Source organism: Lepisosteus oculatus, chromosome 18 (assembly GCF_040954835.1).
Source record: "Lepisosteus oculatus isolate fLepOcu1 chromosome 18, fLepOcu1.hap2, whole genome shotgun sequence".
Classification (NCBI taxonomy): Eukaryota; Metazoa; Chordata; class Actinopteri; order Semionotiformes; family Lepisosteidae; genus Lepisosteus; species Lepisosteus oculatus.
This window is the reverse complement of record NC_090713.1, coordinates 3,760,602-3,766,048: the sequence shown is the minus strand read 5'-3', so window position 1 is coordinate 3,766,048 and position 5,447 is coordinate 3,760,602. Positions and strand designations below refer to the sequence as shown.

Sequence of the window (5,447 nt, the reverse complement as noted above, 5' to 3'; positions counted from 1 at the left end):
CGTGTAACTGACAGGTTGAGGTAGCCTATCGTGTAAATTTCGCTTTGTTGCTGATAGGTTAAGCTTTCGAAACTCTGCCCCAAAGTCATGTGACTGATTTTTCGCCCTGTTTCGTTGGTTAAACGCAATGATCACAAGCACCACCATGGTAACTGGGATTTGTAGTTTTTAATTCCGTTTGAATTATAACTGTACGTACTGTCTTCGGATTTGGCCAGGGCTTTAAAGAGAGGGCGCGCCAAAAATTTTCGGTGCCGTCGTCTCCGCTTTAAAGGTACCCCCGTCGTGGAAGAATTCGATCTCGAGACGTTTGCCCAGCGTAATATTATATTCCCTATTAATCAAATTCTAAAAGTATGCTTGTTGACTCCGGTATTGAGCGTACTCGCAGAAAAGCTTAAAACTCCCACTTTTTATACACGTTATTTCACATGTTAGTTAAAGACTTCGATGCTTAAAATGTTTAGGGAGAAATGGAATACTGGTGTGTATTTTTTCTTTAAAGTACCGAGACCAACCATATACAGTTTACATACTGTAAGTTTATGTTCCAAAATGAATATAGTTTATGGTCTTCACACGGGTTATGCTCCTATTCTTTTTAAGAATTGACAAAGATGGTCAATAAAAAAAAGAATGTGGACCAGGGCAATACTTTGAGTTTACAGCTTGTCCAAGGTCATTTATTATAAATTCTATTAGTAATATCTTCGGTAAAGACTTTGATGGCGACAGCTCAAACATGAGAGGGTGAGCTTTATTAGCTCCACCTTGCAGAAATTCCGGATACTATTATTTTACCTGCGGTATCATGCGGTTCTATGCGAGAATATATAGTATTAATACCGTAACTTGCGGTATACCGCGTCAAGTGCACCGCAAAATAATGCAGTATCGCCTGCTTGTTTTAAATGGCTGCATCTGTATGCTCCAATACAAAGAAACTAACCTAACATTAAACCTAAACACAGAACCACAGCTGTCACAATAAAGTTAAATAACATCAGTGTGAGTCAGTGGTAGAGGTAGAATTTGATAGTCTGTCAGGCTGTGGGAAGAAGCTGTCTCTGAATCTGGAGGTACATGCCTTTATACTCCTTCAGTATAACGCTTACCGGAGGGCAGTGGAGAGAAAAATGAGAAACCAGGATGACTGTAATCCTTAGCAATACTCCCGGCCTTCCTGAGACACTGAGTTGTAAAAAGTCCTTAATAGAGGGGAGCTGTACTTCAATGATGGGCTGGGTTGACCTGAGCACCCCCTGTGTCCCAAGTCGGTCAGACAACGAGCTGCTGTCAAAACATACTGTAATAACAAATGTGGATACACTTTCAATAGTTCAACTATTGTCTGAGGAAGTAAAGGCACTGTTGTGCCTTCTTTGTAGCCCTAGTTACATGTTGGTACCAAGTTAAATCATTAGTAATGAAGATACCCAGGAACTGCTAACCATCTCTACAGCCACCCCATTGATGTGAATGAGGGTATGTTCCACACCCTGCTTTCTAAAATCAATATCCAGCTCTTTAGTTTTGCTGACATTGAGGGAGAGATTGTTGTCAAGAGACTTGGAGCTGCGTCTGGCCACACAATTGTGGGAAACAAGAGAAACAGCATGGGAGTAAGCACACAACCCTGAGGAATGCCTATTCTGGCAGTCAGCATGGAAGAGAGCCTTCCATCAACCCTCACAGTCTGCGGTCTGCCTGTCAGGAAATCTAGAACCCTCCCGCAAAGAGAGGTGCTGAGACCCGATAATTAAGCTTGATGACTAGTCTGGATGGAGAAATACTGTCAAAGATGGATCTGTAATCAATGAATATAATTCTAGCATGTGTCTTTATCATTCAAATGCTCCAAGGCAGTGTGAAGTGCCAAGGAAATAATAAATAAATTGCTTAAACCTATATAGCGCTTTTCTGGACACTCCACTCAAAGCGCTTTACAGGTAATGTGGACTCCCCTGCACCACCACAAGTGTACCACCTGGATGATAACTAAATGATAACTAAATAGCATTAATAACCTCAAACAAATGTTTCCAGTAGTTGCACATTGAGCACATCGAGTAGTCCTGTATATTGATTTAAAGATATTTTGCCCCCTTGTTCTTTACAGTGTTTCAATTAATTGGTACAGTATTTTGGGGATGTCTTGCATGAATGGCTTACCTCAGGTTATACCACAGCATTTCAGTTGGATCAGATATCTGACTTGGGCATTCCAAACTGCAACATTTCCTGAGTTTAAGACAGTATATGTAGATTTACTCCCGTGTTTAGGATCATCGTCCTGCTACATGACCCAACTTCTATTAAGCCTCAAATCACAAATGGATAGCCTGACATTCTCCTGTAGAATTTGCTGATACAATTTGGAATTTATTATTTTTGTCACCTCCTTGAGATTGTATGGATGATTTTTGTTGGACAACCCCTTCTAGAGAGAGTAGCAGTGCTACTGAATTTCTTCTATTTGTACACTATCCGCATGACTGTGAATTGATGGAGGCCAATGTCTTTAGAAATGCTTCTGTAACCCTTTACAGCCTTATGAGCATCAACTACTCTTCTTCTCTTCTTTCTGGTCCTCTGAAACCTCTTTTGATTTGGGCATGTTTCACTTAGACATATCTTTGTTATGAAGAGCAGATTCTGTTGTTACCCAAACATTATGGAATTTTGTATAGGGCAGGAGACCTCAAACGCACACCTGAATGTCATCTCATTGACGGGAACTCCAGACTCCAATTATCCCCTTTAATAGAGATCATTATCCGAGAGGTTCGCATACTTTTTTTTAACATAGACAGAAAATGTTTAAACAATGTGTTTAATATAGACAAGAAAAGGTATAATCGTTTGTGTGTTATTTATTTGATCAGATTGTGTTTATCTATTATTATGACTTAATGAAAATTAGCACACTTTACAAAAAATTAATGTAGGAATACCGATAGCTTCACATACTTTTTCTCACAACTATGGGTTCCTGTTTCTTCTCCACAATGACTGTGCCATATATTGTTCTTCTGTACAAACATGAAGAAAGTTGAAAATATAATTAAACTTGGGATTTTTTATTTATTTACTGATATCTGTCTCTATATTTCAGTACAGTTTTGGCAGAAAGACAATATGGGAGCTGGAGCATCTTCAACTTCATCTGCATCTTTAGTTCATGCTGGTGGAGATGTCATAATTAACCTAAGATCTGCAAGACCAAGCTCCAAACTCCATGTGGCAAATGCAACTGGGAAGCCAGTACGTATATTTTATGGAGTGGAGAAGAAGGAACTTGAAGAAATAGTGCTACACGACGGTGGAGAGTCCAACACCAAGAAAGTTTTTAAGTCTGATCTCAAGGACCAATACGCTCAACTCGACATCAACACAGACTTACCGTTTCCTGAGAAAGGTGTCGACTATGCCTGTGTGTTCGTGGAAGATGAGCATGACAGAAATACTTGCCTGGAAACCGTTGTGCTCAACTACAGTGTCACTCCTGGAAAATCTTTCATTATAGCAGCCGACCACAGCATCAAGATCCACAAGTTAGGAGAAGGCCCCTGGGTGGATGAAGAAGGGCATGACCACTCTACAAAGTAGATTTACAGCAACACCTCGTTATTTTCGAAACCAAATAGATCAAAATGGAGAATCAATCTTTCAACAAATATAATTGATAGTATTCTTTGCTCAACTAGCATATTTGTCTGCAAAATTATATGTTCTTTGTAAACATTATATAGACATCCTCACTTAAACATTGAGTGTATGCTGCGGAATCTTCATTGTTATTTAGAATTACTTTTAGTACTACTAATAATACAATGTACAGTACACATCTTTTTCCTTCACATTTCCAAGTCTATGTTGCTTAAAGCTGTCAATTAATAAAAAACGTGAGATTTGAAATACAATTGCCCTGTGTTTCTATTGATACACATTATTAACATACAGTTTACACAGCCAGTCACAGTTTCCCCAGATGTATTCAACCCGATTGATGAAAGAATTTAAAAAAACATCAGTAGAAATGAAACAGGTTTGCAGATACAGAAGTTCAACATGTTTAAACAATTATAAAATGTTATACTGTAATCATAATAACGTTGCACAGAACAATGCAGTATTCACCATGAATAGTTCATTGAATTCCTGAGTACACAAGAGTCACATTTTTTCATATGCCTGTAGTTAGTATATTTTTAGTCCTGCACTGGGTCCTCTTGTCCTGGGTGTTGAAGTTCTGGTAGTTCTGAGGATGAATTTTGACTCCCTTAATGAAGAATTGGTCTTTGGAACCAGTTGTGAACTGCTTTCCTGCAGCTCAGAATCATTCATTTGTAAATTACGTGTCTCTGAAAAATTATGTGGATCCCTATGCATTTCTAGACATTCTATTTAATTTACAAAGTGTGTTCCCAGTAAGCTTTTTTATGATTTCCTTGCCAATGCTCCTATACTTTGCCTTTTCGTTTCTAAAATCTGACTAGCTTGCTAACTATACCTAAAATGGTGTGTTTGACACAGCTGACTCAAATCAGAGGTGATGACCCTTAAATCTTTTTTTACTATATCCTGTTCTTTATTCAGTTTTTGACCCATGCTCCTACATTACTTTAGATAAACCTTTTAATAAATACCTTATTAAAGGGGTTATAGAAGCCTAATTGCATCACTCATTACTCTTTCACTCATGTTCTAACTGCTTTATCTAAAACAGGATCACAGGGGACCCAGAGCCTATCCCAGCAAGCAACAGAATCAAGGAAGAATACACCCTGGACAGGATGCCAGTCCGGAACTGGGCTCACACAGACATTCACAAACACGCACACAATCATACCCGTGCCAATTTTCCCAGAAATCAATTAACCTATCAGTGTGTTGCTGGTGGAATGCAGAGCAACCAGAGGAAACCCATGTGACTTCAGGGAAAATGCACAAGCTCCATGCAGACTGTATCCCAGGAATCGAACCCTGGGCAGCAGTAGTTACAAGACAGCATACTTACCACTGTACCTCCATACTGCCCATCACATATTATGCTTTAGTTTAATTGAGATGCCTTGCTTCTTTAAGTAAAAATTGTAAAATGTAGCTACCCAGGCAGACCTTAAACAGAATGTTTTAGAGCTGCCTTCAGAGAAACTAAAACCAACATAAAGATAACTTCTGTACATGTGAGCACGGAACACTTAAACCCCTTAATGAACTCTTCAGGGTAATGAAAATCAATATGATCTCTGCAGCCAATATTTGGCAGTGACTATGTCTGCAGTGAAAAGGTGTACTTGGATCACTGGAGTGAGTTACACACACCACACACACCTTTATATCTCCTAGTAAAGCTACTGTAATGTTTTCACAAAGGCTTTCACACAGGACTTCACTTTTGGCACAATGTGATTTGGACATTGTTTGTAAGGAGAATGCATTGT

General features: G+C 39.0%; 1 long non-coding RNA gene across 1 annotated transcript; it reads left to right on the top strand.

The window, feature by feature from the left end:
- The first annotated feature begins 2,694 nt into the window (after positions 1-2,694).
- On the top strand, positions 2,695-3,923 carry LOC107075904 (uncharacterized). Its single transcript, XR_011182400.1, has 2 exons — positions 2,695-2,784; positions 3,116-3,923. It is a non-coding gene; the product is annotated as an uncharacterized lncRNA (long non-coding RNA).
- Positions 3,924-5,447: the final 1,524 nt, after the last annotated feature.